We start from the raw sequence: 10,603 nt of genomic DNA, 5'->3' as shown, positions 1-10,603 counted from the left end.
GACGACGTGGACGAACGTGGACGAACGTTCGTCCCCTCCACCTCGGCTTCCTCCCCCTCTCCCCTTCTCCTCCTCCTTCTTCTTCCTCCTCCTTCTTCTTCCTTTTTCTTCTCCTTCCTCCTTCTTTTTCTTCCTTCTTCTTCTTCCTTCTTCTCCTTCTTCCTCCACCTTTTTCTTCCTTCTTCTTCTTCCTTCTTCCTTTTTCTTCCTCCTTCCTCTTCCTCCTACCTTCTTCCTCCTTCCTCTAGGGCCGCGGCGGGCTCGTCGGGGCCGCTGCCTTGGGCCAGCGCCGGGTAGGCGGGGCGCCGAGCAGCCAGGGCGGCCCAGAACCCGCGGCTGGAGCGGGGCGAGGGCGGGCTGGGGGCGCCGGCGCTGGGCACGGCAGGCCGGGGTGGGCAGGGTTTTAGGCATCACATGTGGAGATGTCTGGGTTTTAGGCATCCGACGTCGCAACTTGCTCGAAACCTTCTCAATTTTTTACCAGACTCTACACGCGATAACACGACGCCCCGACAAGTTTCGTCATTTTCGGACTTCGTTCGGATTTTATATAATTTAAATACACTTTTCCCGTAAGTACCTCGTCATGTTACGTCAACATGATGCTCGAAATTTCATGTGAGTTCCTGGATACGGCCTCAACATACACCAAGTATCATGAATATCATTTTTTGAACGACCAAATTCGATTATTCCATGCACCTGTAGTTCAAATTTGAAATATTCCATAAAATTCAACGAAACAAAAAAAAACTAACAAAATATAGCAAAAAAAGTCAAAGTTGTCCCAAATTTGAACATGGAGTTTTAAATAATGTGGGAAGGCCTCACAAAAAAATGGGTCAAAAAAACCAAAAAAAAAATATTTTGCCGAGTGCCGACCCTGGCACTCGGCAAAGAGGTCCTTTGTCGAGTGCCAGGAAGTGGCACTCGGCAAAGAAGGGATCTTTACCGAGTGCAGGGCCTTGGCACGGCACTCGACAAAGAGTTTTTTTTTTAAAATTTAACGGCGTGGGCGGGCTCGGCCGTCAAGTGCCATTTTTTTTTGCCGAGTGCCACTCGGCAAAGAGCTTTTGCCGAGTGGCGCCCTTTGCCGAGTGCTGGGCACTCTGTGGCACTCGGCAAAGCCACTCTTTGCCGAGTGCTAGACTTTGCCGAGTGCCACCGGTCCGGCACTCGGCAAAGAGTGACTTCGCCGAGTGCCCGATTTTTGGCACTCGGCAAAACTGACGGCACTCGGCGAATATACGTTCTCCCGTAGTGAGTGGTTTTAGGATAAATCTTGTGTCAGTGACTTGTGAGCTATATGATGCCCGGATATCACGGAGCTTGTGTTTCTTTGTGTGTTGGTTTGATCAGAGTACGATTTGGTGCTGCATTTGCCTGGTGATGTGAAATTAGATTATGATTTGTGCTATTCATTTTTTAAACACAGTAATTTGCTAGTATTGAAATGTGGATTTCACTTTTTTCTCGTAAAAATTCTGTTACATTTCAAAATTCGTACATTGATAATACATTCTAGTTTCTCAGTTCTAAATTATAAGATATTTTCACTTTTCTAGATACATTGAGTTTGTCATATATTTAGATATAGTGTATACTATATAGATTTTTTTTTGAGAATTACACGGCGGGGATGTCGCCTACAACTGAAAGCATAGCACCGTTAAATCCTGGAATAAATCAAAGAAAATACGAACACTCGTGCCAAGTTGAAGATTTGAACCTGGGTGGATAGGTTCCAGAAGGAATCCAACAAACTGATCTATGATCAGTTCACAATATATCTATATAGATGAGCATACAGTAGTGTATATCTATATAGAGTAGCGGCCCGTAGCACGGATTTTTGGCCCAGCCCAAGCAAAGCCTGATGTACAGGTCCGTGCCTAGGCTGCTACTCAAGCGCAGTGAGCAGCCCGGCCCGACATTTAAAGTCAGGCCCGGTGATCACCGTGCCCTGGTAAGAGACCACCGGCCTCTTCCTACCCCTAAGGACCCTAACCCCCAAACTTTGTTTCCTCACCACCTTCCCCTCTGCAAACTCTAATGCGCTACTGGTCGCGGACGGCGCAGAACGCGCGACCAGCGCGCAAGCTGGAGGCCCGGCCTAGCTCGGTAGCCACGTGCGGGAGCGCGCTATCTCACATCTGGGCTGGCCCAACAATATTTAATAGATTTCACGCCACTCGAGATGACATACATGCACTAGAACGCACTCAACAACCTATATGAGAGCATCCAGCACCTGCTGGCGTAAGATGCTAATTGGAGTTTTGAACTAAGCCATTCAACTATTTAAAATAGGATGACTTTCTTACCAAATGCAAATTTTTAATTTCATTTGCACCATTGCGTTTCTTATGATGAGATCTACCAAAGTAGACTCATGATTCATATACGTTGTAACGATTTTTATATAGTGGCAACTTATATTGTATAGCAGCTACTTATGTATTAAGTTCGTAACAATTTATGTTGACAGTTCAACTACACATGGTCATTCACTCATGCTGATTAGTTTAATGAGTTATGAGTTTCATTTTTCAGTCACCCTTTCAGTTTAATGAGTTTTGAGTTTCATTTTTTTAGTTTTGTCTTCCTTTTGGTCTCAGTTATTTTTTGTTTCACTGTTTTCTTTTAGTTTCAGTTCAATGAGTTTTGAGTTTCATTTTTTCAGTTTCTGTCTTCCTTTTGGTCTCAGTTATTTTTTGTTTCAATGTTTTCTTTTAGTTTCATTTTAATGAGTTTTGAGTTTTATTTTTCAGTCACCCTTTCAGTTTTTTGAGTTTTGAGTTTCATTTTTCCCTTTTAGGTTCGAATGTCTTCCTAAATCCTTTGTATTAGTTGTTCTTCAATATTTCCTGCTTTTAAAATTTTCAATTGTTAGTTTTTCTTTTTAGTTTCAGTTTTATGAGTTTTGAGTTTCATTTTTTCATTCATCCTTCCAGTTTAATGAGTTATGAGTTTTATTTTTTAAGTTTTTGTGTTTTAGTTTCACTTTCAAGTTCATATGCCTTCATAAATTAGAGTTTCATTTGTTCAATTTCTGTGTTCCTTTTAGCCTCAGTTATTTTTTGTTTCAAGGTTTCTTTTAGCTTCATATTAATGAGTTATGAGTTTTATTATTTCAGTCACCTTTTCAGTTTAATGAGTAATGAGTTTCATGTGTTTGGAAGTCATAATTCTCAGAATTTGTCATTTCACGATATCTTATCCCTTGCTCAAAATATAACTTCACTAGTAGAGAACAGACCTTTGATCCTCGGTCAAAATGGACTCTAGTCCCGGCATTTTTTGCGCCCGGGACTAGAGATACCTTTAGTCCCGGTTGGTGGCTCCAACCGGGACTAAAGGTCCCTGCCCAACGGCTACTGCGCCAGACAGAGGTGGCAGGGACCTTTAGTCCCGGTTGGAGCCACCAACCGGGACTAAAGGTATACTTTTACTCCCGGTTGGTGGCTCCAACCGGAAGTAAAGGTCTACTCCCGGGCCGTGGCTACGCCCGGGGTTGGAAAGTTACCTTTAGTCCCGGTTGGAGCCACCAACCGGGACTAAAGGTCCCCCCTTTATATATCGGCCGTCTCGTTCTTCCTCCCCGAGCCCGAGCTCAGCACATTTTGAAGCTCACTGCACTAGTGTTCATGCTTCCTCCCTCCATCCATTGTTCCTCCATCCATTCTTCGATTCCTCCGTCGATTTCTTCGATTCCTCCGTCGATACTTTAGTTGTAAATGTTACCAATCTCATACTCTCATTTTTCACCATTGTCTTATCTCATTTTGTTCACTATATATATATATATATATATATATATGGTTCTTTATTGTGGTTTTTTTTCATTTGTAAGCAATTTGAGCTCAAAATCACTTCAAGCTTGCATATTTACATGAAAGAAGGTTAAAGTAGCTAGTTGAACTTGCGGACCGTGTTCATCTCGGCGACCATGTTCTCTGTCGAGCGGTAACGGACATCAAGGAGGAGCTTTGATTCTACGAGGGAGAGCGGCAACGGTCGTGGAAGACCGTGTTCCCTTCCTCGTAGAATCGGAGCTCTTCCGTGGCCAAGTACGGTGCCGTCCGGTGGAGAAATGCTCGCCGAGATGATCACGTAAGCAAGTTCAACTAGTACGGATGGTTATTTATTCACATGTCCCGATATCGTCATAGTAGTCTGTCAATCACTGCACCCAAATGTAGTATATATATAAATATAAACTTAGAAAATAGTTAGAAAATTATAGAAAATCCGTACTAGTTGAACTTGCAGACCGTGTTCATTTCGGCGAGCATGTTCTCTGCCGAGCGGTAACGGACGTCAAGGAGGAGCTTTGATTCTACGAGAGAGAGCGGCAACGGTCGTGGAAGACCGTGTTCCCTTCCTCATAGAATCGGAGCTCTTCCGTGGCCAAGTACGGTGCCGTCCGGTGGAGAAATGCTCGCCGAGATGATCACGTAAGCAAGTTCAACTAGTACGGATGGTTATTTATTCACATGTCCCGATATCGTCGCAGTAGTCTGTCAATCACCGTACCCAAACGTAGTATATATATAAATATAAACTTAGAAAATAGTTATAAAATTATAGAAAATACGTACTAGTTGAACTTGCGGACCGTGTTCAGCTCGGCGAGCAAGTTCTCTGCCGAGCGGTAACGGACGTCAAGGAGGAGCTTTGATTCTACGAGGGAGAGCGGCAACGGTCGTGGAAGACCGTGTTCCCTTCCTCGTAGAATCGGAGCTCTTCCGTGGCCAAGTATGGTGCCGTCCGGTGGAGAAATGCTCGCCGAGATGATCACGTAAGCAAGGTCAACTAGTACGGATGGTTATTTATTAAAACATGTTTTTGAGCTATAGTGTATTAAAAAATGAGTATAGAGATATAGATAATTTTATAGTTTCTTAATTTTATTTGTTTATAAAATGAGAAATTTATAGTGTATTAAAAAATGAGTATAGAGAGTAGATGGCAACTGCTTCCGGGTCCTCGGCCTCTCATGGGTTTCCAAAGCGACTTAGGCCAGGCCTCCCTCTCATTCCATGCGGCAAGTGTCGTGATGAGACGAAGAATGTGATGGAGTACCGAGTGCTTGAACCGAAACATACTATACGCCCGTATAAATGTATAATTAGCAGCGTACAATACGACTTCGAAAACCTGTTTTGAAAAAAAAAACAAAAAAATGAAAAGAAAAGAAAAAAGAAAAAAAACCTTTAGTCCCGGTTCGTATTACCAACCGGGACTAAAGGTGCCGGCCATCGTGGCATGTCAGGAGGCACCTTTAGTCCCGGTTGGTGTTACCCACCGGGACTAAAGGTCCTCCTTTAGTCCCGGTTCCTGACCCGGGACTAAAGGACCCCCCTTTAGTCCCAGATGCTTGCTCCCGGGTGGGGAACCGGGACTAGAGGGGGTTCCCCATCGGAAGTAAAGCTCGGTTCTCTACCAGTGCTTGCTACATACTTTGAAATTAAACTTGCCACACACAAGGTCTTGTTTTTTTAATAAATTCCGCCATTTGGCGGCTAGTTTGCATTGTTTCTACATGAATTATTACTCATTTTTGCAATATATAAGTTGCAACAAACTCTCACAGCTACTGGATCCAAGTTATTTGCTCTTAAAATAATATAATATAGGACTAGTACCTTTATGTAAATACTATATAACAATTTTATTATATTCCCATAAAACAAGCGAAGTGGATAATATGTATAACAATTTTATTATATTCACATAATAACAATCGATGTGCAAACTATGTAAAACTTTAGTATATTTTTGGAGTAGCAACTTTAGTATTACATGGTAGCAACTCCATTAATAAATCTCCTAGCACATATTTACATATAAATTGCTACTAAAATAAAATTCTTCGAAACATATATAGGTGGGGTCTAGTTTTGTTCGCCTCGTCTTGTAGAACACGCCGGTGCAGACGGAATTGAAAACAAATACAATATTCAAAATTTATAGTTATTCAAACAAAATGTTTGCTTTTTTTTGTTTGCGTCAGTATGACGTCAGGGTAGCAGTTGCTGGTCAGCGCATGCACTGACATCATGCGTGTGGAAGTGGGGCTGAGGGGCTGGGGTGGCGCGTGTGGAAGTGAGAAGAGCACGTGGGGCTGAGGGGCTGGGGTGGCGCACTAGCCCGTCTGTGCGACGGGTCGTGCCCTATCCGCCTCCCATCCCCTCCCGCGACTGCGAGCGAGAGGCAGCGACGCGCCCGACGCTTTCCCTCCCCTCTTGCCCCTCTCTCTCCCGATTCACTTCCGCAACGCTTCGAGATCTCCTCCCGGCTTCTCGGTCGACCGCGCTCTTTCCTCCTCTATTCCTCCCTCTCGTCCACGGCCATAGGCTTGCCGGCCTTAGCACGACGATCGCGCGGGGCGCCAGGCCAACGGCCGTGAGGGCGCCGCCCTCAAATGCGCAGGTTGCGGGGCACCGGCAGCCTCGAGCACGCGGGACGCTGCTGCGAGGCACTGGTGGCCTCGAGCGCACCGACAGTGAACGTTGACCATGCGGATCCGGCTTCGACTGGCTCTGGGGCGAGCGCGGCGGCGCGGACACTGCCCTCGAGCGCGGCAGCCACGGGAGCGCTGGCTACAGGGGCGGCCAGCGAGAAAATCGGGATTTTGCCCTTACAGGGAGTGGGCTTTGCCCAAATGCCATTAATTTTGTGGACTTCACTGAAATGCCTTTATGAAACGAGGCCAACACGCTATAATGCCATTTCTAGGTTTAAGTCGACTTTAAAAAATTTTGAGCCAAAATTATAGCCTTCAGTGACCATTTTGCCCCTGAGGTCGCTGACCTATTCCCTACGCTGTCATCTCCCCCCTCTCGCTGTTCTCTCGCTGGAGTGAAAGGCAGAACGCCGCCCCCCACCCCCATGCCGCGCCCCCGGGCCGAGCCTCGCCGCCGCCATCCGCCCCCAAGACGCTCCCTGCCCCAGGCGAAGGCTAGCTCGCCGGCGCCGCCTAGAGCAGGTCCCCGCTCTCCCCGTCGCTGGATCTGCGGCCACTGCTCCTGGCCATCCGGGTGCTCTTTCCTAGGCGAAGACGGCCCCAGCCAAGCCGCCCGTCCATGCCAGGCCGCCGTCGCCCGACCGCGCGTCACCAGGCCAACCCTGCAGAACTAAGGTGAGGCTTCAAGGCGCCCTTATTCAGGATTGATTTGTGGATTCAATGGGTATAGTGTTAACTTAGGGTTTTACATGAGTAGGAAACAGTGAGTCTCTTATGTGCTTGTGCTATGGATTGCAATCGAAGTGATGTAGTTACCGTGTATGCATCATTATTTACTCTTTGTTGTATGGTATGCATGGATCTCGTATGCGTGCAGTGTTCTAACTCTGTAATGGCTGTGTTTTTTAGGCTCGATGCGGAGGCTGAGCTTAGTTTAGTGCCTGTAGATGGTGGCATTCTAGAACAGCCACGGGGACATGTCATTAATTGGGGTGAATTACGGATTGAGGAAAGGCAAGATGATGAAGGGGAAGGAATGTTAGAAATTATCGATGAGGATGAGCTATATCGTTTGCTGGGCCTGAGAACCGATGATGATCATGGCCACGGTGCTGCTGATGGTACTTCAAATGAGGATCAGGCAACCGCAAACAATGGTAGTACAGTCCCTAGTGTTGACACTAGTGGTGCAGCTATCCTTGTTGATGATGCAATACCGGAGGAGAGGGTGATTGTGTATGACCCTAACAAACCATGCATGGATATTGGCACTGTGTACCCCAACATGGTTGAGTTTAGATTGGCGGTGAGGCAGTTTGCCATTAATAAAGAGTTTGCACAACACACTGTGAAAACAGACACAGAGAGGTTTATTAGGAAGTGCATGGCACCATATTACCCTTGGCATATTAATGGTCGAAAACAACGTCATTCAAAAACTATTATGGTATAAAGAATTTTTTTTGTTATATGAATATGACTTCTTTTTTTGAGTCATGGCAATGTTCTAATTTCTATAACAATGCAGGTTACAGCTCTGATTGATCAACATAATTGTTCATCCAGTGCGAGGAGACTTACTACTACACCCACTGCTGCCTGGGTTGCTTCAAGGGGTATCAAGCACCTCAGGAAGGACCCAAATATGGGCACAAAAGAATTGAAGAAGCAGCTGCAAGACGACCACAAATGTGAGATTCACTATGACACCGTTTGGAAGGGGGGGGGGCAGATTGCAATGAAAGAGTTGTTTGGTAGCTGGGAGGAAAGCTTCCAAATGCTGTACAATTGGAGGGCAGAGGTTCTGAAGCACTCACCAAACAGTGTCATTGAGATTGACATCAAGATGGTTGATGGCAAGGTACACTTTCACAGGTTCTTTTGTGCTTTAAGTCCTTGTATTGAGGGTTTTCTAGAGGGATGTAGGCCTTACCTTAGTATAGACTCCACTGCATTGAATGGTAGATGGTGTGGACACTTAGCAGCAGCCACTGCTCTAGATTGACACAATTGGATGTATCCTGTTGCATTTGGCTTCATAGATGGTGAGACAACAGAAAATTGGGAATGGTTTATGACTCACTTGCATAAGGCCATAGGAGACCTACCTGTCCTTGCTATTTGCATTGATGCATGCAAAGGTCTAGAGAAAGCTATTAAAAATGTGTTTCCTCATGCTGAACATAGAGAGTGTTTTAGGCATCTTATGCAGAATTTCATTAAGAAGTTTGGGGGTGATGATTTTTTGAAGATGTATCCTGCAGCTCGAGCATATAGAGTTGAAGTATTTCAATATTTCTTCAAATTTGTTAGAGAGGCTAGTGATCAAGTGATGGAATGGCTTGACAATCATCATAAATTGTTGTGGATGAGAAGTGCATTTAACCCTGAAATCAAGTGTGATTATATAACCAACAACCTTGCTGAATGTTTTAATAATTGAATCAAGGACTGGAAGGACCTTCCTGTAGTTGAGCTTGCTGATAAAATTAGGGAGATGCCAATGGTATTGTGGAGGAAGAGAAGACAGATTGGACAAAAGCTTAATGGGAGCATTTTTCCTATAGTCATACGCCAGCTGAAAATGAGAACCAGAGGCTTGGGTCACTTGACAGTTATCACCTCTGATAGTGTGGCTGCAAAGATATTGGAAATTAATAGCATCCATAACAGGCATGTAGTGAAGACTTATCTCCATGAGTGCACATGCCTTGAGTGGCAACACACTGGTAAGCCCTGTCAGCATGCTTTGGCTTTGATTACAGCCCAACAAACTGTGGATGTGGATCTTGAGGGATTTGTCCATGAATACTATTCAGTGGAAAAATTCAGGAATGCCTATAAGAGATTAATAGAGCCACTCCCAGATAAAACTCAGTGGCCACATGTGCCACTTCCATTTACAGTTGGGGCACCATTGGACAAAAAGAGTGCTGGGAGGTATAGGAAGCTGAGGATAAAAGGATGCCTTGGGGGAGGAAGTGGTGGAAAAGGGAAAAAGGCTGCCAAGGAGGCTGCCAAGGAGGCTGATAAAGCTGCTGAAGAGGAGGCTATGCAAGCTGCTAAACCTAAAAGGCAATTGGTAAAAGGGAAAAGAATGTGCAAGGGGTGTGGAGAATTGGGTCATGGAGAAACAAGCTACAAGTGCCGCCTAAATGGGACAAAGAAAATGTACTGATTTCTTTAGTTTTGTAACTTACATCTACTAAATAGGACAAACAAGCTACAAGTGCCTAAATTGTTCTAACTTGCAGGAAAAGGAAGCCTAGGACAAATACAACCAAGTATGGGAAGAATGGTAAAAAAGCTGCTGAAAAAAATCCTAGACAGTCTGATAATGGTGATGTTCAGGCTGAGAATGCTGCTGTACAGGCTAATACTGCTGCTGTACAGTCTGAGAATTGGGCTGTACAGTCTGATACTGCTGCTGTGCTGCCAGAAAATGTTGATGTACATTCTCAAGATGTTGTCGTCCAAGCTGAACAAGTTGCCATAGCTAAGTCCAATCTTTTCTCAACAAGTCCAGAAAGGTTGACTAGAAGGTATTTCATGTTTCCAGAAAGCTGAACTTACTCTTTCATGAATTATTTCATCTTTTGTCAACAATCCATTCATGTTGCAGCCGACTAGCTGTACTACTTGGAGAAGGGCCAAGTACATTGCTAAATAAGTAGCCTACAACTTCAGCAAAACCAAAGAAGGTACTACATTTATCGCCAAACAAGCAGGCTACAACTTCACCAAAACCAAAGAAGGGGATAGCGAAGAAGTTGATTTCAAGGAAGTTGAAGACGAACTGAGATGTGAACATGTAATGAGCTGGCTTTTGAAAAACCCTACTGTAATGAGCTGCCTATGTAATGAGCTGTCTTTGGAAAAACTCTACTGTAATGAGCTGGTATTTGAAAAACTCTACTGTAATGAGCTGCCTATGTAATGAGCTGGAATTGTGTGAACCTTTATGAACCTTTGTGGAATGTTATTGGTCCTTTATGAAATCTACTTTGATTTTGGTTAGTTGAGCTATCAAGTAATGTCTCTGTTGTACTTGCATTCTGATAAAGTGTTAATGCATGATTAGTTGACAGAATGTGTATGAGTTGTATAGTAACTGTGTATGAGTAGTTGACAGAA

At 44.6% G+C, this 10,603-nt stretch overlaps 1 pseudogene; it reads left to right on the top strand.

The window, feature by feature from the left end:
- Window positions 1-7,256: 7,256 nt before the first annotated feature.
- On the top strand, window positions 7,257-10,036 carry LOC136489768 (uncharacterized; annotated as a pseudogene).
- Window positions 10,037-10,603: the final 567 nt, after the last annotated feature.

Source organism: Miscanthus floridulus, chromosome 10 (assembly GCF_019320115.1).
Source record: "Miscanthus floridulus cultivar M001 chromosome 10, ASM1932011v1, whole genome shotgun sequence".
NCBI lineage: Eukaryota > Viridiplantae > Streptophyta > Magnoliopsida > Poales > Poaceae > Miscanthus > Miscanthus floridulus.
The sequence above is the reverse complement of the archived record's forward strand: the minus strand, read 5'-3'. Positions and strand labels throughout refer to the sequence as shown.